The 24,229-nt window shown below is 42.5% G+C and overlaps 1 long non-coding RNA gene across 3 annotated transcripts in view; it reads left to right on the forward strand.

Annotated features, from left to right (window-relative positions):
* Positions 1–24,229, forward strand: part of LOC114486752 (uncharacterized) — a 118,742-nt gene that overhangs the window by 35,692 nt on the left and 58,821 nt on the right. Inside the window, exons 6-7 of one of the 3 annotated variants that reach the window (XR_003681014.2) lie at positions 9,241–9,359; positions 10,430–11,304. The exons of the other annotated variants lie outside the window; for them this stretch is intronic. This is a non-coding gene — a long non-coding RNA (uncharacterized lncRNA). Of the gene's footprint in view, positions 1–9,240; positions 9,360–10,429; positions 11,305–24,229 lie in introns of those variants that run through there. 3 annotated transcript variants of the gene reach the window in all.

Consider the following 24,229-nt stretch of genomic DNA (forward strand, 5'->3'; position numbering starts at 1 on the left):
AGAACAGAAGACAGTTACAGATTATCATTTTATTTCTTTGAAGGATCATCAATATTTTAAAGAAATTTGTTGCTTTCTAAGTACAAAGGATGTCTGAAGGTAGTTAAATAAGTAAACCATTACACTGGAAACAGAAATGTCAACTGAGATCCAGTTGACTAATTGGACCTATAATTCTTTTAAGGTCTGTTTTTAAAACAAATTCTCAGCTACTTACCTCCCCTTTTCTCTATTCTTTTTTCATATGGGAACCGTCTTTTAGTTTACAAATCAAGGGTTTAAATGCTGACCTATGTTTTTCTTGGAGTTAATTTTTCTTTACAGCTTTGATCATAACTAGATTGACTTCTTCAGTTATATAATTTGGGAAGATTCTTCAAAGTATGCAATCCATGTGGGCACTGAACTACTGATAACTGCCCTATGGGCAGGACCTGTCATTTGAGGGTGTTGTTTAACTAGGAGTAACAACATAGTCCATAACAATTCTGAACTTATGTATGGAGGACATTTTCATATGGGGATCTAGTCAAAAGTCTTCTTGAAATATTGATGCATTTTAACTATTATCAATCAGAGTGATTGCTCCATCAAGAAATAGGTCAAGGGCTTCCCTGGTGGCACAGTGGTTGAGAGTCCGCCTGCCGATGCAGGGGACACAGGTTCGTGCCTCGGTCCGGGAAGATCCCACATGCCGCGGAGCGGCTGGGCCCGTGAGCCATGGCCGCTGAGCCTGCGCATCCGGAGCCTGTGCTCTGCAACTGGAGAGACCACAGCAGTGAGAGGCCCGCGTACCACAAAAAACAAACAAACAAACAAACAAGAAATAGGTCAAATTCCACAGTTCTACCACTTCTACTACTGCTGCTGCTACTACTGCTACAGGCACTGCTGCTGTTTACTAGTCCTGACCCACTCTGACTGTATATTCAAACACACACACACACACACACAAACACCTCCACAACCATCCAAATTATGTCTCAGTGTGGTCTGATTTTAATAAGTATTGGTTTACCCATTAACTTATTCATTCATTCAACAGAGATCTGTTGAGTGCTTTCTCTCTACAGTAACCTTGTAGGTATTCACATACCTAGGTGAACAAAGGTATTCACCTACCTAGATCCAGAGGTGGGCAAAGCAAAGTCTCTACTCTCAAGAAGCTTACATTCTGTTGCAGGAGATGGATGAGCAAACAAAATAGGTGAGAAAGTAATATAATTTTTAATAGTGGTGACTGCTATGAAGAAAAGTAAGGCAGAGTAAGGGGTTGAAAGCGAGCCAGTGGGGAAGGGGCAGTTATTGTAGATAGCTTGTGCAGAAGTTTCTTACTGCTGCTGTAACAAAACTACAAACTTAATGGCTTAAAACAACACAACTGCTTCCCAGGCACTTTGGTGAATCAGTCAGGGAAGAGGGCATAAATTCTAAGCCAGAAAAAAATTGAGGTGTCCTCCTCCCTCCTATGTTGAGGGCTGTGGTTGGGTAGTAAGGAGAGTTGAAAATGATGCCTTCCTAACAGAAACCTTAGTAAAAGAGCTGAGATGATTTTGACTGTCTTCCTTTATTTCTGTGTTTTTCCAACATAGGTAAAGGACAAAAGGATGCTTACGAGTTGGGTATACAATCTTCCTGGCAGAGACCAGAGAAAAGTGTGTATTCCATAAAATAGTTTGTTATATAGGATTATTCTTAATTTAGTTAAAAATCACTGTCATTTTGGTTTATCCCCCAAGATATTAAGGTAATCTAGCTATACAGAAATATTTTTGTAACAGTATACTTTGTAATGTAATTTTACCTGCAAGTTAAATTGATCTGCCATGATTTTCCTGTTATACAATCATATTGGTTGCTATTTCATCATCTCTGTTTACATTCTTCTAGGATTTTTATATTTAATATTTTTTGTGATCTTGGCTAGCATTAAAATTAAGCTGACCAATCTAGCATTATAAGCATAATTTTTTTTCCTCTTTAAATTTAAAGGATTTCAGGAAAATGGTATCTTTTTTGTAGTGATCTTTAAGCAAAAGTGAAACCAAGTGTTTGTATGAACATAACATACCTCGCTACCTACAGAAATCATGCAATAATTATTTTAAAAATTATTTTCCATTTTCTTTTTGACACTCTTTCTTTTTAAACATGAAGTTGGCAACTTAGGTCCAAAGACAATAAAAGTCACAGTTTTGCAGCTGCTAGCCCCGTTTATGTGCTCTGGAGCTGCAGCTAACCCTACAGTATTGTTGGAAAAGAAAATGCCCTCACAGGGAATGTGGGAAAGACATCCTGACAGGAGCGTCATGGATTAAATGCTGTATTCATAGCAAGACTTCATAAAGGCAGAGCATCAATCAAGAATTTAGTGGAGCAGAGGGAGAGGATTGCGTTTATCTTGGCAGGGTCTATGTTATCAAAAAGAAGACTGTGGGCCAGTGTAGACCATAACCATGCCTCCCGAAATTGCCGAAGTCAAGGAAAGGGTGTAATTGCCATAATTGTAAATAAGTGGCCCAGAGAAGTCTGTATTGTATCATAGGGGTTTTACATACATTTAAAACATTGAACAGATTGTTAAAGATCAATTGAAAATAATAGAAATAGTATGAATGGGTAAATCAATAGCTGTCTCTGTGACCTTTCCCTTGAAACCTGCCATGGATGCAGCCTGGTCAGCTGGACACAAAGCAGTCTCCAGCAGTTGAGAAGCCATTTACACCTTCAGAGGCTTGAACCTGGATTTTAACGGCTAATTTCAATTATTATGAAGCCAGTCATTTTTGTTCTTGGGGCAAAAGGGACTGGAAAGAAGACGACACTCTAAAAGTTTTACAGTAGAGATTGTGCTAGAGAGAAAGTCAAGGCAAAAAATAAAAATAAAAAAGATCCAGAAAGGAGGTGAGAAACAAAGGGGGAAATAGAAGGAAACACTGAATGCACTAAAAAGGACGAAGAAGAGCCAGGAATCTTATCTTGGAAGAGCTAGGGAGAAAGTGGTCTTTTCCCATGTTGGTATCTAGAAAACAGCTAATATTTGGCTGTTCTCATTAGCTGAAATAGGCTGACTGTCAAATCTAGATGAAAAGTGAAAAATGTCATCAGTTATGCAGATGTTTCCAAATACCTGAATTTTCGGCACCAAATAGATAAAAACATCTCAGTGAGCAACTGAATTTTTTGCTTTGCTTGCATAGATGTTGACATCACGTGACAGCCAAAGATGGCTTGGCACCTGTCCACATAAAATATAAAATAGGTTTCCAACTTGAACCTGTTTAACATATAACAACACTCAGGCAGCCTCTATAAGCACGTGTTTACTCTGGCTTTGACACAGCACTGTGCTGCCACTATCCTTGTATATCGGAAGGAGAATTAATGTTAAGCACATTGTCATTACCCATGAAAAAAGGTGACAGTGTTTTGAAAGATACTGCAAAATACTTGGAAAGAAGAAGAATGCCTCCTTTCAACAGCATGATATTCACTCATGCTCAAGAATTTGAAAAATCTTTTTGATTTAATTCTAATCCTTGGGAATGGAGCTGGTGAAAAAAACACCTTAAAGCAAGGATCTGCAAACCCTTTCTGCAAAAGACCAAAGAGAAAATATTTCGGGCTTTATGGCCCCTACCACCTCTGATGTTACTTCTAAACTCTGCTGCTGCACCATAAAAGCAGCTGTCAACAGTACATACATGAACGAGCATAGCTGTGTTCCAGGAAAACTTATGGACAGTACAATTTGTATTTCATGTAATTTTCATATCACAAAATATTCTTCTTTTGATTTGTTTCCAACTATTGAAAAATATAAAAATAATTCTTACCTGTCCAGCTGTATAAAAGCAGGTGGTGGGCTAAATAGTTTGCTCTGCTTTAAAATAGGAGAAATTTAGATGAATAAAAATGCAATAATAATAGTAAAGATTTGCAGCATGTTTAACATTTGCAGACACTATAGTAAACACTTCCCATGTTTGTTCTATAGCATTTTAATCCTCAAAACAATACCATGAGATGGATACTCTCATTTCTTCAATAGACAAAGAGGAAATGAAAACTCAGAGATTTTGAGTAATAGAGCCACTGTGTACAGTTGTGTGAATTGCTTACTGCACATGGGCGCCTAGTCATGTGAGTGGGTGGGTGTGAGTCAAAAATGGGTCCTCACCCTCCTTGGGATTTCATCTGCCCAGAGGAGCACCTGTTTCTAATTTGCCCAGAGGTCAAAAGGGCCAGTCTTTCAAGTTGTTACATGCTCATGTCTATGGTGGTGTTTAAGTGGCTGATCAGAATTTGAACCCAAGACTCTCCATCTAAATACTCTGCTCTACTGTTGAAGCAAATTCCTTGTGTCCTTTTGAATAGATTTTTATGTTCCAGAGGTAATTTTTGCACACATCTTGTTTGTTTCTTTATGAACTCCGTCTTCCTTCCTGAGAACTAATAGATGCAAGTTCTCTAAGGTGGCTTTGTTCCTGCAATTAGCTCTGTTTGTCTTTGTAGCTGCCTTTTGCAGCAGTGAGTCAAAGTGTCAGAGGACATAAAACAGCAGTAGCGCCAAACGTACAAGAATGAAAACGTTCTGAGGATGGAAACACTTGTTTTCTCTTCACTTCTGTAATTCTTTCCCAGCCCAAACCAAGACAACACATTTCCAGTGGGACTGAGGTGAACAGCAGCTTAAAATAGCAAACTACAATGTAGTTCACAATTTTGGCCTGTAACATTACTTAGATGGAGTGAACTGTCTTATGCCCAGTATGTTCAGATGATTGTGGGCTCAGCTAGATAGGATGCTACATCATAGTTCCCAACTTGCCAAAAGGAATTCCACTCTTCCAAACGTGTTCTTCCACTACCTTAGGCACTAATTTCTTTCTCCATCTACCCCATGCAGGTCTTTACTCCCTTTTTTCCTGGATTACTGAAATGGCTTCTCATATACTCTGTCTCCTTCCAATCTCACTGGCTGTCAGTAGTTTTTCACATCAATTTCATGCTCATCTTAGAACATAATTTTTTTTTTTTTTTTTTTGCGGTACACGGGCCTCTCACTGTTGTGGTCTCTCCCGTTGCGGAGCACAGGCTCCGGACGCGCAGGCTCAGCGGCCATGGCTCACGGGCCCAGCCGCTACGTGGCATGTGGGATCTTCCCGGACTGGGGCACGAACCCGCATCCCCTGCATTGGCAGGCGGACTCTCAACCACTGCGCCACCAGGGAAGCCCAGAACATAATTTTTAAAAAACAATTTCACAGTCCAGTTTGAGACTCTGGGTTGGCATCTGGTTGCCTATAGTATCCAGTACAAACTTGAGCCAGGCTCCCGAGAACTTCTACAGGGCTGCCCACCTTTATTTTTCTGGCTATCCACTATTCCCTCAATTCATTCTGTCAGATTATCTCCTTCTTATCGTCACCCTTGAATGCATGTGCTCGCTCTCCATCTGAGTCCTGGCTCCAGCTTTGTACATCCTACTGTTAAACCTTCCGCTGAGGTACCATGTCAGGTACCCACCTTCTCCAGAGGGCTTCCTGTGGGTCCCCAGCTCAAAGTCATATCTCCTACCCCACGTTCTGTCATTGAACTGTTTTCTGTGTTTGCTGCTCTCAGATTCATTTTGTCTCCGTATTCTGCGTACTGGAAGATCATAAGCTCTTAGGGTAGAGTAATGCATTCTCCTTTCCAGCCCCGGGATCCAACCCCCAAACTCTGCTACACAAGCAATACTTCATCGTTTCGCTTTCTGTAGTTCAACCTGAGAACTGACTATGATGCGCCCGTTCTGTCAGGCCTGTGGAAAAACAAGGCAACAAGCAAAACACAGCTAGATTTTAGTTCTTCTTGGGCTGCTCTAAGCCCTACTCTGGAACTGTGCCATGGTTCTGGGAGCTTCCGCAGAGCCTAGTATTGGGGAGGCGGGGGACACTGGGCCCTCTGTCAGTGCTCCAGACCGGGTAAGCCTGAGAGCCTGTCATCTTTGTCCACAGCTTTAATACTCTTCTGCTGTTTCCATGTCATGCTGGGAGCCCAGGAATCTTCGTGAAGGCTGTTTATATTTCTGTCAATGTGCACAATGTAGCCATCCCTTTCGGGGCTGGCAGCCTTCCTAGCGGGCTGCTTAATGCAAGGCACGGCTGTCTGCTCTTGGGACTGGTCCCGGGCCCCCGCCTCTTCCACGCTTCCCCAAGCCCGGGGAACTGGGAAACTTTAGAGGAACTGCTCCGTTCCTGTTTCTTCAGGATGTGAAGAGAGAACCTCTCCTGTAGGTTGAGGCTTTTGGAAGACAAAGACACAAAAGCTTGTGGTTTGCCCTGTTTTCCACTCTGCTGTGTGCCTCTCCTGAATGAGTGGTGATCTGATCTGGTGCTGGAATGCGGTGGGGGTGGGAGAGGTTTACTGGGAAAGAAGGAGAAAATGAAAAATATGGGGAAAAAAAAAGTAAGTGAATATTTTAAAATAGTAACCATCCACAGGCATTTTTGTTGTTGTTTTCTATAGTGCCTTCCCAGCATTAGTGGTGATGCAGAAAGAGCTTAATAAAGACTGTCTCATGTAACTCATGGAACTCATGATTTACATGTACAATGAAAACAATAGGAGCATCCATTTCTAGCATCTGATGTTTTAATGCAGTATCTTGTTTTGTTTTATTTATTTTTATAGCTGGATTAGGCTTAACTAACACGGTTACCATGTAAGCAAAAAGATACCCTCTTCCAAATGGGTGCTTTTTCGTCCTCACATCACATCCTTGTCTGTAGAGAGGAGTGAGGAAGAAAGGTAGGATCTGTGTACAGAGAACTTTGTCTCTCAATGACATCAACAGGTAAGTAGGTGGCAGCGAAGTCTGTGCAAGTAACTGGCAGGAGAACTCTCCCTGTTTACCTAATTCCTTGGCATGAGTCACTTGCAAACACTGTCCACTTAGCTCTGCCAGCTATGACCCTGTCTGAACATCTTGCTTCATCCAATTGAATCCTAGGTGTCTGCTGCTGAGTTTCAAAGGAAGTTACAAAGAGTACTCAGGGAATGCCCAGTATTGGTAGTGGGAAATTCCTACGACAGCCTTAAATTAAGGACCAAAAAGGCATGAGCAGCAGAGGGTGATGAGGCCGGCACTGGAGCCAACCTCTGGCTTGAGTTGCAGCTCTTATGAGCTGTGGGACCTGGGGTGGGACCACCGTGCTTAACCTCTGGTGCCTCTGTTTTCTTCTCTGAAAAAATGGAGATATATGTAATAGTATTATAAGATTATTATGAAGAGTAAATGAGTTCATTTGTCTGCTGCTTAGAACACTGCCAGGCATACAGTAAGCACAATATAGTGTTATTATTATTATTGTCAGATCTCTATTCTTCTTTTTTGTCTGTTATTCCTTTCCTGATCACACCTAGAAAGACTCTAAAATTCTTTACAGTTTACCATTCTGTTCAACATAATTGAAATTGTAATAGTGACTTACTGTGATCTGTCCTTTTAGGAAGCTTAGGCTTGTGGTGTGCTTAAAACCATTACTTTGTATAAATTTATTTATTTATTTATTTATGGCTGCGTTGGGTCTTCGTTGCTGCGCGCGGGCTTTCTCTAGTTGTGGCGAGCAGGGGCTACTCTTTGTTGCGGTGCATGGGCTACTCTTTGTTGTGGCTTCTCTTGTTGTGGAGCACGGGCTCTAGGTGCATGGGCTTCAGTAGCTGTGGCGCACGGGTTTAGTCGCTCTGCGGCCTGTGGGATCTTCCCGGACCAGGGCTCGAACCCGTGTCCCCTGTATTGGCAGGCAGATTCTTAAACACTGCACCACCAGGGAAGTCCCTAAAGCCATTACTGTGGCTTCTCTTGTTGTGGAGCACGGGCTCTAGGTGCATGGGCTTCAGTAGCTGTGGCGCACGGGTTTAGTCGCTCTGCGGCCTGTGGGATCTTCCCGGACCAGGGCTCGAACCCGTGTCCCCTGTATTGGCAGGCAGATTCTTAAACACTGCACCACCAGGGAAGTCCCTAAAGCCATTACTTTGAATTGGGCACCTGCTTTCTGATTTTTGTGTTCCATCCAGGTCTTCAGACCACTGGGTTTCCAGTCAGTCTGTAACTGTATCTGTTGAAGTGTGTGTCAGATGCAAGGAATCAAAAACCCAACAAAAACTGGCTTAAACAAACATTAGAAGCATATACATTGGTCTAGATAACTGGCAATCTACAGGTAGGACAGACCTCTGGATTCTTCAATTCAGTAGCTCATTAATGTCGTCAAGGTTTCTCTCTACTTCTCCTCTTTGCCCACTACCATGGTGGATTCATCCTGGAGCTGGTCTTGCCCATGGTGGTAATTTGGCTGCTAACAAATTCATAGGATGCTTGCTTTCACATGTATCCTTGGAGACAGCTGGAGAGACGGTAATATTCAGAAGCTCTCAGGAAAGGGCAATGATGCTTCTTTCGTAGAATGTACAGAAAGCATCTCCTCCAATCTTATTGGCCCCCATATTGTCCATGCCTACTTGAACCAATCACTGTAGCCAGGGGAGGAGATCACAGTGATTAGCTGAGGCCTGTGCTACATACCCCACCCTAGTGGGAGCAGGGGGCATTCACTCCTTCAAAGCACAAGTGCTCATGGGAGCTGTGGCTACCTGGGAAAAAATCAGAAATGTTTCTCAATGAAAGGGGAATGGATGCAAGGGGGATGATTTCAGTATCAAATACAATACTGTGCCACCTGACTAGAACCTAGATTTTAATGTCTAATGTCATTTTAATTTTTAATGTCTAAAAGCATTTTGCTCTCTGCTAAAAATCTCATTTTGGCTCATTATGTTCAAAAGGACTGGTTTTGTTTTGTTTTTGCTTGTTTGTTTTCTGTATGAACAGCAAATATCATGATTCATACCTGTCTTGGCCACCTGGAATTATAACTGGCCACAGCAATAAGTTAGAAACTCTACCCTTTGCTAATTAAACTAGGCATAACTTTAAAGGGCTAATTAAGTGCACATAAGGGCTTATTCATATATCTTTAAAGTGATTCTTTATGGTGTCCTGCTTTTTAAAGAGAATGTTGGTGGAATTAGGCTTTCACAGCTTGGATATGTGTTTAGATACGTTCATTTTCGAATCCTAACTAAGCTGATGAACTAGCAGTGGGTACACACTTGTCGAGGGGGACAGGCACTTCAGCCCTTTGGCCTGCCAGCCCCCGTGTGATCATCTGTTGTTCTCAACTGTTTTCCCAGCAAGTCACTCATTAAGGAAGATGTTCACCCTGAGGACAGGCTCTCATGTGCACCTTGCAGTACATCCACGTTTCCTTAACCGTTCCCTTCCGCTGAAACAAAAACACATCAAAATGCAAGTAAGTGAGAGACGTATTTTTACAGGCATGAACTTGAATCTGCTCTAATTTATAAAAAGAGAAAAGTTATTCTCAAACTTTAGTTTTTGTATTTTTCAGGTTAGGCTAGATTATGCTGCAATATGAAACAACTCTTCGTGGCTTAACACAACGTTTTGTTTCTTACTCAGTGTGAGCTTACAGTGGGGGGAGGGTCCCTGCAAATCACCCCAGGAGCCCACTGACAAGATGCCATCTCGAAGCAGCTCACACAGTCACAGAGCTGGGCGAAGCCAGCATCACCAGTCCCAAAGTCACTCTTAATGTTTTTACCCTGACATGACACACATCATTTTCGTTCCCATTTTATGACCAAGATGAGTCACATAGGCCATGCAACGTGCCAACAGCAAAAAGTGGTCCTATCATTCGCTCATATGAAAGCCCAATAACCACTACAGGTTTAAAAAGAGAAAAATTATTAGTAACAAACGAGCTCTATTGTACCTCATTGCCCTGCTCATTAATAGTACCTTCTGCTAGCCAGTAAAACTCTGTTGGGCAAACCCATAAGCTGAGGAGGGTGCTTCCTGGACCATTTTCTCTATGTTTGCTACTTGGAAAGAAGAACTTTTTAGATATTTTGCTGATGCTGATTTGTTGCACATTCTGGTTTAGCAGAATTTAGAATTATATGTGTGTGTGTGTGTGTGTGTGTGTGTGTGTGTATATATATACACGTATATATATATGTGCAAGCCTTGCATAAACATAAGGCTACTTTATAATGTATGCTCAAACCCGAAAGATGAAAATGGTCCTCCAACAGTACAATGAAGAACCAGCCTGAAAACCTCAACTTAAATAGCTATCTAACAGTCCATACGGTGAGATCTCCTTTCTATAAATACCCATATGTGTATAGTTATAATACTCAGGAAAACCCTGGAAGCAGATTCACTAAAGTGCTAGGAGTGATTATATCTGGTTATAATAGTGAATGGTATTACACTTTTTATTTTACTTTTCTTTGTGTTTTCTAAATTTTTTATAACATCTTAAATAGAAAAATAATCTCATTGCCTTATCAGTTAGGTGAGACAGCTGAAAAGCAACTGTGGCAGCAGAATTCCAAGATGGCCCCAAGTCTCCTGCCCTCAGTGTACGTGCCTTGTATAATCCCCTCCCCCGAGTGTGGGTGGGGCTGTGAATATCATGGGATATTACTCCCATCATTATGTTATGTTATATGGCAAAAGAGATGTTGCAGATGTAGTTAAGGCCCCATATCAGTTGATTTTGACTGAATCAAAAGGGAAACGATCCTGGCTGGGAGTGAGCTAGTCTGGTGAGGCCTTGCAAGAGAGGAGTGGCAGCCCTATTCTCCTGGCCTTGAAGAAGGAAGCTACCCTGTTGGGAGAGGAGGGAGCCATGTGGCCAGGACCTGAGGGTGGTCTCTAGGAGCTAAGAACTAAGAGCCATCCCTGGCTGACAGTTGGCAAGAAACCAGGGGCCTCAGGAGTTCAGCTGCAAGAAATGAAGTCTGCCAACCACCAGTGAGCTGGGAAGAGGGCTCTACACCTCTGAGGAGATAGCAGCCCTGGCTTACACCTTGATTGCAGCCTGGTGATGTACTGAGCAAAGGACCCAGCTAACCCATGCCCGGACTCCTGACACCTGGGCATTAAGAAAGAATAAATTTGTGTTGGTTTAAGTCACTAAGTTTGTGGTCATTCATTACACTGTAATAGAAAACTAAACAGCAACGTCAACAACTGCCAAAAGAATCTATGGAATAAAATCAAGAAAAAGTGAAGATGAGCAAGTGTTTTCAAAAGAAGAAAAAGATTCTTCAACTAGAAGTCAGAATTGCAGTTAGCTTTGTGGAGAGATACTGGGAAGGGCAGGAGAAAACCTTCTGGAGTGCTGGCGGTTGTCTACACCTTGCTGTGGTCACTTGATCTGGGCATTGGTGTGTACACATATGAAAATGTGTTGAACTGTATACTTAAGACTTGTGTGCATGTAACATATCTCAATAAAAAATAATGAACTAAAAAAAATAAAATAAAATAATGAACTAAGCCTAGTGAGCTTGGTGTCAATCATTACCAAAATTCTGTAGGTAAAATCTGTGTGTCTTGTGCATGGTAGGTATTCGAAAAATATTTTTTCTTGTGGTAAAATATACATAACATAAAATTTACCATTTTAATCATTTTAAGTGTACAATTCAGTGACGTTAAGTACATTCGCACTGTTGTGCAACCAGCAACACTGTCCATCTCCAGAACTTTTTCATTATTCCAAACTGAAAAAAATATATTTTTATTGTTGAGACTCCTGGCTCTATTTTCTTCTGGCCATGTAAACAGGTCAGGAAACAGTATAGGATGGTCAAGGCACGGTTCATATTATGCTTTGTTTATGTATGAGTTGACATGTGCTCTGACATGCTTCTAGATTTTAGTGGAGTAAAAAATTCTTGGAAGATGGCCATTTATTTTACCCAATTTTATAAACCAGGATTTTTGTAATCCCTTTCCAGCCCCACTTTTCATCGCTTTCTCCCTCATTCTCTCTTGTAACAAGGTATTTGTGATTCTCAAAGCGAACCAGGACCATTTGACCCTTGCCTGGGTACCTGCCCTGAGATGCTGTCACATCCTTCTATGCCTGGCACATTTACCCAGGTAACTCATTCAGAACATCTTACTGTGCACGTACTCTGTCCTAGGTGCTGGGGACACACTGGTGGACCAGCCTTAATCCTGCTTTCGTGGCATTAAGGGCCGAGAGGGAGATGGACACTTGTCCTTTAAATTTTTATTCAGAGATCAGCTCCTTTGTGAAACTTCCCCACCTGCCTTCCTCTATGGCTGCTTTTCCTATCACAGTTGCCTGAGGCTCTTTTAGCAATATTATACATACATCCCCCTTCAGACAGTCCCTCCCTGTATCACATTTATTTATATCCTTGTCTCCTCTACTTAACTGAAAGTTACTTAAAAATCAGGCTCTCCCTGTTCATTTCTGTGTCCCGTGTACCCAACACACTGCCGGGCCAGGGTTGACACTCATTTACTATTCCCTGAATGAGTTGGGTGTGGGGTAGGGATGCTAAGGGTATAATTAAATTGCAAACTCTACCTGAGGATCATGGCACCTGAACATCTGTAAGTTACTGAAAAGTTTAGTTAATAGTTCAATAGGTAGAGAAAATGCAGAGGGCACTTTAAGAGTTTCCTTATGATGGATTTATATTATTATTATTATTATTTTTGCGGTACGCGGGCCTCTCACTGTTGTGGCCTCTCCCGTTGCGGAGCACAGGCTCCGGACGCGCAGGCTCAGCGGCCATGGCTCATGGGCCCAGCCGCTCCGCGGCATGTGGGATCCTCCCGGACCGGGGCACGAACCCATGTCCCCTGTATCGGCAGGCAGACTCTCAACCACTGCGCCACCAGGGAAGCCCTGGATTTATATTATTAATCAAACAGAGGTATGTAGGAACCTGTGAACATGTACTTCCTCCTCTAGAAATCAGCTCCCTTTCTTATTAATGAAGTTGGATGTGGTATAGTATAAATCTCCTGATGCTTGTTCCATCCATTTCATACATACTGATGAGCACACGCTTACGAGTGTGTTTGTGGTGGGGAAAATAGCATCAGGACTAAGACCCCCTGCTGACTTTGCACCCAGTTTTTTAAGGATTGTTATTGGCATACTAATTAAGTAGCTGAGTGCCTTAAATAAAGAGCATGTCACTGCAGAAGGTATTAGCAACTCCTTGTGTTTCTCCACATGGCATCTTGTAGGTGAGGGTGGAGAGTATGGACATTATCTCCCATTTTCAAGTTTTCTGCTTTCATCAAAGATTAATCACAGTGTTGCAGAGAATTTTCAGAGTTCGCATTAACTGTGGAAAGACTCATTTTGATACAAGACCCCATAGTTATGTTTGTCCCCTTTATACTATGTGTATTTAACATTTAAAAATGTGGATGATAGTTTCATTAGCTAAGAAGGAGCGTATTCTGAAGACATATCCTCAGACTTGATGATTGTGCCTAGATTATTTACTAATTTCTAGAAAGAGAGAAAAGGGTAAGATAAGTCCCCGAGTCATTGTTTTATCTTCAGGAAATGATTTGTGCTCTTCCTGGAAGTGAAATTTGCGTTGTTTTTTACAAGCCCACATGCTTAGTCAGCTCTGTTTGTATCCTGCCTGACTACAGTTAATGATGGCAGAATTGAAACACAGTAATATTAATTTTACAGTATATCACCTACTAGTTTATTTTTTGAATGTCAGTACAAACAAAATTTTTCAAAAAGCACATGGAAAGCATTTGTGTGTGTGTGAATATGTAAAGATGACTTTTACATTATTTCATAAGAGTATTGAAATGAAACAGTCTTCCTACAAGAGAGCATGTGACTTAGTCTAACAGTTTCCTTCTTTCCCTTTTGCTTCTTTGTATGTTATGGACATAAAAATGTAGGAACAATGTACGATGGGTAAGTGCCAGTGGATTGATTAACTGATTGGATGTGTTTGTTTGCATTGTGGCTGGACCAAAACTGGAAACTGAGGGCCAGAAATGGGCACTGTCTTGGCCAGTGTCACACAGCCAATTAGCATAGCCAGGAGCAGACCATCAGCTCCAACTGCCAATGGGTTCTCTTTCCACTGGAGAAGGAGACACAGTTGCAAAAATTTTCCCCTTTCTTTGCTTTTCTTATTTATTTTTCCCCATATGTTTTCCTCCATCTGTATCTTGACACTGTGTATATTAGTAGTGATAAAAGAACTCACTTTTGTTTTCATTTCTGTTTCTCTTGATGCATCCAGTTTTCCCCCCACTGGGCTCCCAGCTAACTCTTTCCATCCCTTCTTGTCAATATTCTGTTCCCAGGGAGCTGGATCTGTTTTTGATGTTTTCCTGGCTGAATCAAGACAGCAGGAAGAGTTGCAGTGTTGACTTTGTCTTGTTTCTTGTTTTACCATGAAAGTTGGGGGAGGTAGGATGGTGGGGAGGGAAATCTCAAATCATGGTAAGAAACTCTTCCCTCCCTTTTCTTTTTTTTTTCCAGGTCTCATTTTATTTTTTTCCTTTTTAAAAAAACATTTTATTGGAGTATGGTTGATTTACAATGCTGTGTTAGTTTCAGGTGTATGGCAAAGTGATTCAGTTATACATATACATATATTCATTCTTTTTCAGATTCTTTACTCATATAGGTTATTATAGAATACTGAGTAGAGTTCCTTGTGCTGTACAGTAGGTCCTTGTCGGTTACCTATTTTATATATAGTAGTGTATGTTAATCCCAAGCTCCTGGTTTATCACCCCCCCCCAACCATGTTTCCCCTTTGGTAACCATAAGTTTGTTTTTGAAATCTGTGAGTCAGTTTCTGTTTTATAAATAAGTTCATGTGTATCATTTTTTAAAATTAGATTCCACATATGAGTGATATCATATGATATTTGTCTTTCTCTGTCTGACTTGGTTCACTCAGTACGACAATCTCTAGGTCCATCCCTGTTGCTGCAAATGGCATTATTTCGTTCTTTTTTTATGGCTGAGTAATATTCCGTTGTATATATGTACCACATCTTCTTTATCCATTCATCTGTTGATGGACATTTAGGTTGTTTCCATGTCTTGGCTATTGTAAATAGTGCTGCAGTGAACATTGGGGTGCATGTATCTTTTCGAATTATGGTTTTCTCTGGATATATGCCCAGGAGTAGGATTGCTAATTCATATTATAGCTCTATATTTAGTTTTTTAAGGAACCTCCATGCTGTTCTCCATAGTGGGTGCACCAATTTACATTTCCACCGACAGTGTAGGAGGGTTCCCTTTTCTCCACCCACACCCTTTCTAGCATTTATTGTTTGTAGACTTTTTGGTGATGGCCATTCTGAGGCGTGAGGTGATACCTCATTGTAGTTTTGATTTGCATTACTCTGATGATTAGTGATGTTGAGCATCTTTGCATGTGCTTTTTGGCCATCTGTATGTCTTCTTTGGAGAAATGTCTATTTAGGTCTTCTGCCCATTTTTTTGATTGGGTTGTTTTTCTGATAATGAGCTGCATGAGCTGTTTGTATATTTTGGAGATTAATCTCTTGTCAGTTGCTTCGTTTACAAATATTTTCTGAGGGTTCTCTTTTTGCTTTGTTTTTGGTTTTATTTGCTATGCAAAAGCTTTTAAGTTTAATGATTTGCATGTGCTTTTTGGCCATCTGTATGTCTTCTTTGGAGAAATGTCTTCTAGTTCTAAGCGGAGGTTTTCCCGTCGCACCAGCTGCCTTGCAGAACTAACTCATGGATCAGATCGCGTTTTCTTTGCACTGCATCACCCAGTGACCTTCTCTTCGAGACGGGCACCTTGGCTGGAGAGAAATGGGGTCGGGGAGGGGGTAAGCACTGCAGGGTGGGGGAATATATCCAGCATGTCTTGGAAGAAATGTACCACTTAAGAACAAACTCTCAAGATTTGGTCCCCTGCCCTTCCACCTTTTAGGGCAGGCCTGGGTAAGCCATGACCCCTTTGTGCCTTGTTTCCTCATCTACAAAATGGGGACAAAAATATCTCCTTCCCAGGTTAGAGGTGAGGATTAACTTAAGTGCTTGGCCCAAAGCCTGACCTGAAGGTAGTTATGATTTTTGGAGTGGCACCAATAGGCAGGACGTAATTTCTTGGGAACTCGCACAGATTCTCTCTGAACCAAGAGGTCATGGATTGGAGCTCTGTTTCAACAAGTTCTCTTTCTTGGAGTTTGGGGTAGGAGAAAGTTCCTGCTCCCAGGAGGATGAAGGAGGAAGATGGTAAGACCCAGGTTGGATGTCAGGGCCTCAGTCAAGTGGTCTGAGTCCTAGCTATGCTCTAATTCTCAGAAAGAGCTGCAGCACCAGCCTGGAAACAGATAAAGCCCAGAGACCCACACATAGACTCTGGCACTTCCAAAGCTACTTCTGTGTGTGCAATTTAAAAATTTCAACACTGGCTTTTCCTGCCTGCTTTGGTGTAGAGGTGGCCAGCATTATACAGCAAGAATGGCTGCAGGCCTGTGCAGATCCTCAGCTGACCTGGAATCTCTTATCTCAGAGACACTTCACGGGAAGCCTCTTTAGGGCATTTGTATGTTGTACTGGGCCCAGACTCCCAGCCCCAAGCTTGGTCAACCACCACGAATGGGCCTCAGCCCAGCAGCTCTCACTGCGAAAGCCTTGTAAGATGTACATGGTGCCTCTTCTTTTCCCAGCATTGTTCTGTGTGGACCAGACCTATCGGCTTTAATTGAGTCAGCTCCCTTTCTGTGCTCCTCCCACTGTGATGAGAGGGAGAGTTAGGCTCACTATAATACAGTGTGAAAGAGATAAGAGGAATCAGAACCCAGGGTAAAAATTCATTTCTCTTGTTGCCATATTTCTTTGCTTGTTATAGTTTCTTTGCACCCTAGAGCTCTTGTCAGCGACCCATTTTGTGAATGGAGACATTTCTGCTTTGAAGTCATAATTTATCCTGCAAGAGCTGCTAAAAGAAGCACTTTTAAACTCAGATCTGGGCGTAGGCTGGGAACTGTAAGTCACCTCCAAGCACTTGGGTAAATTGCAAAGAGTAGAATCCTTTTTACCTTAGGGAGTCAATTTTAACTTACTGCTTTTTCCTCTGAAGATAGTTTTCTCAAACATTTTCTCCTCCTTGCTTTCATTGCAAATTCTGACTTAGGTTATACGAATGAGCCATTTATGATTTATTTATGACATTTAGTTTGCTGTTAAGTTAACTTGTGACTACCTTATCATTAACCATCTAGCTAAACAAGAGTTTTAAAAATTAACCTGTGGAAGGTCTAGGGGAACACTATATTTTTCCAACCTACTCCCAAGACAATTACAGTTACTAACTAGCCATCTCTGTTCCTTAGCCTTAGAGAGAAAATATGGCAGAGAGGGTGAGAATGTGGACGCTGGCATCCACATGCCTGTATTCAAATTATGACTTTATTACTTATCAGCTCTGTGACGTAGGGTAAGTTACTTGACCTCTCTGTGCCTCAGTTGCCTCATCTGTGAAGGGAAGTAAAGCTCATACCTTCCTCATAGGGTTATTGCACGTAATAAATGAGTCAAGATACCCAAAGATTTTAGAAGTTGCTTGACACGTAGAAAGCAAAATGTAAAGTACATCTTTTTCTTATTAAATTGTCTGGTAGATGTGTAATATTTGAGTACTGGAAAGAAAGACATCCAGATGGACCAGGTAAGCATATATTTGTAAAAACAGGTATCTTTTACTTTTATGGTTTGATTAATATTAAAATGGCTATGAGAAGCAAGTCAGCTTTAATCAAAGGTGATCCTAGATTTAGTCACTGAAAATGTTTTGTTTTTTGTTAAATTAAATCAGAGGCGTAAACTATTTAAATCTTCTGGGTCTTATTACAGTGCTGTTTTGAGTGTCATGTTTTAAAGGTTGAAAAGAATGTCTTCAGTGTGTGAGTTTGCATAATACAACCATCTGACTGAATAGGGCTATATTAAGGGGCCGGCCAGACTCCCTGGGGCTCCCCTCAACCCTTCCCTACCTTCCCACACGCTCTCAAGAGGGACATGTAGCACATGTTATGCAAGCTCTACAGAAAAGAAAGATAATAAAAACACATCTCTGTCTCCATATGTTACTGCTTTTTCTACACACTGAGTTTTCAGGGTAAATATCTTGTTAAATTTGTCTATTGCTGACAAAGCTATTCAGGATTAAACAATACCCTCTGTCATTTGATAGGTGGCCAAATTTCCCAAAGAGGATTCTTTTGGAACCCCCTAAAATGTCCCTTTGTTGCAACCCACAGAAAGTCACAAGAGAGCAGCTGAACTGTGCAACTGAGTTTTGTTTATTGCATGTATACACATGCGTGTGCACACATATCAGCGCACACACACACACACACACACACACACACACACACACACACACACAAACACACACACAAAGCATGTATACACATGCGTGTGCACACATATGAGCGCACACACACACACACACACACACACACACACACACACACACACACACACACACACACACACAGAGTCCTTGTGCCTTATTCCTTCACATTTTTTCTGGGATTGGTTAGTGAAGAAATTTGGGCATAAATCTCTGCTGGTTTGGGGCCATGATTGCTTTACGTTTCCAGGAGTTTAAATGCATTACAGTCATTCCTTAATCTTCACAGTATGCATTTAGTAGGGCTCTATTATACCCATTTTATTGTCAGAAAGTCCAAGGAGAATTCTAGGGATTTGGCCAATATTGGCAGATTAATCACATGGCAGTCACAATTTGGCCATGTGGACTCAAGCAGCTCTTTAATTGCTTGGAAGCCCCCAAAGGGAAGGTTATACAACTTGAATTTATCGGGGAGGTGGATATGGGGGAGAGGTTTGCACAGTCTTAACCTGGAGGCGTAGAGTTCTGTTTCCAGGATGGTTCCCTTCCTTCTGATCCCACAGGGAAGGCCAGGTCCTCCTGTATCTTGCTTTCAGAGCTCACAGATATCATTGTCTTCCAATATGTATCATGTTGTAATCTCATATTGATTTTTAAAAATTAATTAATTTATTGATTTTTGGCTGTGTTGGGTCTTCATTGCTGCACACGGGCTTTCTCTAGTTCTGGCGAGCCGGGGCTACTCTTCATTGCGGTGCACGGGCGTCTCATTGCAGTGGCTTCTCTTGTTGAGGAGCACAGGCTCTAGGCGCGCGGGCTTCAGTAATTGTGGCACATGGGCTCACTAGTTGTGGCTCACAGGCTCTAGAGTGCAGGCTCAATAGTTGTGGCACATGGGCTTAGTTGCTCTGCCGCATGCGGGATCTCCCTGGACCAGGGCTCAAACCAGGAATCCTTCCTGCATTGGCAGGTGGATTCTTAACCACTGCACCACTGCACCGAAGTCCTGATATTGATTTTTATCATCACTCGAATAATTATCTCCACAGGGCCAGAACTCCATAAGGAGAATGTTTTACTAATCACTGTGTTTTCAGTACCCAGTCCAGTGCCTGGCATACAGTTGGTGCCTAATAAATAATGACTAGTTGAGTGCTCTCCTCTTTGTACATGTTTCTTGTGCCAATTCTCAGTGTCCTTTGCAACACCACTGACTCAGTTGGTGCTGATTGGGGCCAGACATGATTTGGGGGCCCGGAGGGGCTGAAATGACCACATAATCCTCTAGGCAGCCAGGGAGGTGTTCCATCAATCAGTACTTTCACAAGAATTTATTAGATTTGAACCATATGCTTACTTTGTGCTCAGTGTTAAAAATCGAGGGAAATATTGTGAAGAATAATAGTCTCCTTGCCTAGAGAATTTCAAAATCTAGCTGGCAAGATGAGTCTTTTACAAGTATCATAATTAAAGGCTAATCAAAAAGATAAAAAACCAAAAAACTGAGACTGATTCTAAGGGAAGTAAAGTTTCAGAGAATGGAGAGGTGAAGGTATTCTGAAATGGACAGAAAAAGTTCGTATGGCGTTAGGACTTAAGTAGGAAAGATGTGTAGGATTGGGATTATCAAGGGGCAGAGTGAGACTTTCTATATGGGAAGGGGAGATGCAATGAGCAAAGACATGGGGACTGACATGAACATGGCTTATGTGAGGACAGGAGAGGCCACTAACCTGACTGGAGTGGAGTGTGCTTGAGAGAGAGGAGGAGATCATAGCCAAGTAAGTGATGGAGAACCCTGACAGGTGGTTTGTGATCTTGACCCAGCCTGGTCAGGCTGGGACTTTTGTGCTCAGGGTGGCAGTGACAATAGTTGGAGCAGTAGTGGAGGTTGGAGAGAGCTACAGGGGCTCGTCCTAGCACCTCCACGCCACACTCTCCTCTTGGTTTTGATTTCATTACAATCAGCCCTCAGTTTTTTGACTTGAAAACTCCCATTGATGAACCAGCCTAACCTCTTTACAAGGCAGTGGTTTTCAAACTTTTGTGTGCATCAGCACCCTTCCGGGATCTTTTTATTTATTTATTTTTAAAATTAATTAATCTTTTAATTTATTTATGGCTGTGTTGGGTCTTCGTTGCTGTGCGAGGGCTTTCTCTAGTTGTGTTGAGCGGGGGTCACTCTTCATCGCGGTGCGCGGGCCTCTCACCGCTGTGGCCTCTCCCGTTGCGGAGCACAGGCTCCAGACGCGCAGGCTCAGCGGCCATGGCTCACGGGCCCAGCCGCTCCGCGGCATGTGGGATCCTCCCGGACCGGGGCTCGAACCCGTGTCCCCTGCACTGGCAGGCGGACTCGCAACCACTGCGCCACCAGGGAAGCCCCGGGATCTTATTTTAAATGTGGATTTCTGAGACCTGTCCCCTACCCCACACCCAAGTTCTGATTCCATAGAATAAGACTTAGGGAGCTGCATTTTTGTAAGAACCCAAGGTGCTCCACAGACCACACTTTGTGAATATTGCCCTAAGGAGCAGTAATAACTTAGAAGATGGAAAACCAGCAAAAGGCATGTGTAATAGAAGCAAACTGCACAATTAGCCACTGTGACATTGTTCTTTGATGAAATGTAAACACTATCCAAATAATTCTTAGCTTTCCCATCATCTGGGGCCTTACCTTAATTTGATGACTAGGGCGATATATATATGATAGACATGGAAATGATCCAATTTCCAGAAGCTCAGGTAGTGAGAATACTCAAGCTCACCTCAATCCGAGGACATCCTAAGAGCAACCACTTGAATTTATGCTTTGCTATCAGCTGTTTAAAAAACTACAATTAGTAGCAAATTACAGTCAGACCGACTTTCAAAAGAACTGGTTACTTTCTGCTAGGAAACAGTTTAAAGGATCAGATTCGTGCTGCCACTAAATCAAACAAGCTCATCTGGCTCCTGAGACTTGGGCCTCCCAACCCTGCAAAGTCTGTGAGTTGGATTCTCTTTCAGCAAAAAGCTCAGCTTTGGGCTTTGGTATTCTAATCAGTGTTCACTCATACAATGGCCCCGATCCGCTTGGGGAGGATGCAGAGAACTCATGGGCAAAAATGCAGAATGGTAAAGATGTGTGTTCCTTCTGCATCTCCAGATGGGAAAACTGCCAGGGACTATGGTACCCGATCTGGTTTCTTCAGTCATGTGATGTAGCCTCTCTGCAACCCTTGATAGCAAGTAAAGAGGACCTTGGAGGTAACACAAAGGAGGGGGGACTCTTTTCTGTCAACTGTTCTTTCATTCAATACACACTGAAGAAAGGGCAGACAGTGCAGAGTAAAATCATGCCCTTGGACTCCCTACAAAGTCATGCCATTCAAGTGTGATGATTGGAACGCTGTCAGCTGACATAGTCCGGTACAGAGTTGGAAGGTGGGGTGTGCAGGTTGGGGTCCAGTTTTGAATGGATCAAGTGAACCTCCTCAGAGTTAGAATTTGAGGAAATTGTAAAAGGTATTTCATTTCTTCTGTCACAGCTCTGGGGGGATGGGTGGGGGAAGCCTGCACAGTACTCGTTTTACCAGAAATTTTTTTTGTTTCCCACTCTCCTACAGATTTACAGTGACAGCACAGTCATTTCACCCGAGATAAAAGCAAAGGAAAGAACTCTAATAGTGAAGGAAACATATTTTAGAACTAAACCACTCTTTTTTTGCAACCTGCCAGCAAAAACTGTTTGGCTTCATTTTATGTGATGCTGGTTAGCTAGAGTCAAGGTTTGTTCGGGAATGCAGAGCCTTGTATCTTAAGGTTAGGTGGGTCCAGTGCGGCTGTCTTGGCTCATCCATGCCCAAGCACAAGCAACTATAATGCCTGGAGTTAGGGAAACAAAGTCCCCCACTTCTGTGAATCTCCAACTAAAGGCACCAAAGGCAACCTTGAACTCCCCCCAAGGACAATACAAAACAAGGGAGAGAATGTTGTTGAACTAAACTGAATATGAATTGAAAGCCAACGCCCTTTTCAAAAATGTAAAAAATTTTGCTTGCTTAGAATATCTACCAGGCACTGAATGGGTGGGTCGCTGGCGGTTCTCCAGGACCACCCAGTCTCTAACTACCATCCAGGTATCTTCCAGTTTCCAACTCAAGGTAAAGGAGAGACACCTATCCTAAAAGACATCTTGCATGTTTTCTTCTTTTCTTCTCTTTCTTTGACCATTCTCCATTCACCACTTACCATGGATGAGTTAGCTGTCATAAGGGGTAGCTAGAGATGAATTCAGTGTCTTCATGTCCTGTATTATACACCGAGGTAGAAAGTGTAGAAACATAAACCCAGGGCCTCACGTCTCCTCAGCACTTGAGGGGTGGAGGTAGGAACACTTGTCTTCGCCCTCCTGATCTGGACTGCTGGGAATAGGGTGGATATGCCCATTCTGACCAAGTCCTGGTATTTTTTTTTTCACTCCCTCTTGCACATCATATCAGCTCTGTGAACTATGAGGAAATGAAGGCTCAAAGAGGTTAAGTAATTTTGCTCAAGATTGCACATCTAGAAGGAGCTGGGATCTGGACCCACGTCTGACTTGGCCCAGGGTCGTTCCATCATACCGCATCTCTAGGGCCCTGCGTGGAGCAGTGCCCAGGCCTCTAGAGCTAGGCAGCTGTGCATGTGGGATGAGCGGCAGAGCCGTGCTCTCAGAGGACAAGCCCGTCACCTCTGATCCTTGATGCAGGGGAGAGGCTGTATGTATGTATGTATGTTTGTTAGTCCCGAAGGACAGAAACACAGGTGAGACGGGCTATTTTGCTGCTCAGCAGCCACGGCTCCTAACCACCTGCCCTAGTTCTCTCCTTTCCACTTTGAGCATTTTTTCCCCCTCTGAAGTGACATTGGAGGAAAAAGGATCTTGCAGAGGTGTTATGAATAATGACACTAGTGTTACGTGTTGCATGAGCTGCCTGATTGCATAGGGCCAGCAGGGACCTGGGTGGGGATGGGGAGGTGGAGGAAAGGAGCAGTGCAGGCATCTTCTTTTCTTTAGGGGGATGAAACTTAGACCACCCTGCCTGTTAGGCAGATATGCAACAGGGCACTGGTTCTCATGCCCTTAGCAGAGAAGATGCTTTTGTTGAAGCACTTCTGTTCACTTTTTCTGGGTATCTATTTCGAGGCTGGTTTCCTCCCCAGGTGGCCCTCTGAATGGAGGTGGGAAAGGAGATGAGTGAGAAGGAAATTTACAAGCATTGTCAGGTGGCGTGTGTCAGGCACAAGGCTCCCAGCTTCACCTGCATGTTCAGAACCAGAGAAGACGGGGCTGGCTACCTCTTGGCCCAGAAGTCTGACTCGGATTCTCTGCATTGGTTAGCTAAGGCTACTGTGAGAAAAATGTTTTCTAACGTGGGACTTTTCTTGGAGGCAAACCTCTGAAGAGGAAAACCCATAATCTAGTTAGGCTGTAATTTCTTCTTTCCTTTTGCTTGCTCTAGACCTTCATTCATTCCATTTGTCTTTTAGACATTAGGACTGTAATTAATCCCACTTTTTATCTCCGGAGATTTAACTTTAGCTCATTTTAAGATGGCAGGTTACCAAACCCTTTTTCTTCATCTTTCCAAATGTTTGCAGCCTGGTAGGACTATTTAAATGTGGGTAATCTGAAGAAATGTTGGCTTAGTCTATCCAAACATGGATTTTTTTTCCTAAGAGAGTACAGAGTGACTTTTTGGAGTTCAGAGGAAACTAAAGTTATTTTATTATTTTACACAGGAAGACAAAACCCCGAGAAAGAGCAGAAAACGATATAAGAATAACATCAGACTGGGGTGGAAGTTTCTCTACGTTTCCATGCTCTCAATTACATGAACACTCACCGCCCTTTTCCATACAAACCTTGTTAGGAATGCTGACTTATTGCTGC

Source organism: Physeter macrocephalus, chromosome 8, assembly GCF_002837175.3.
Source record: "Physeter macrocephalus isolate SW-GA chromosome 8, ASM283717v5, whole genome shotgun sequence".
In the NCBI taxonomy this organism is placed as follows: Eukaryota; Metazoa; Chordata; class Mammalia; order Artiodactyla; family Physeteridae; genus Physeter; species Physeter macrocephalus.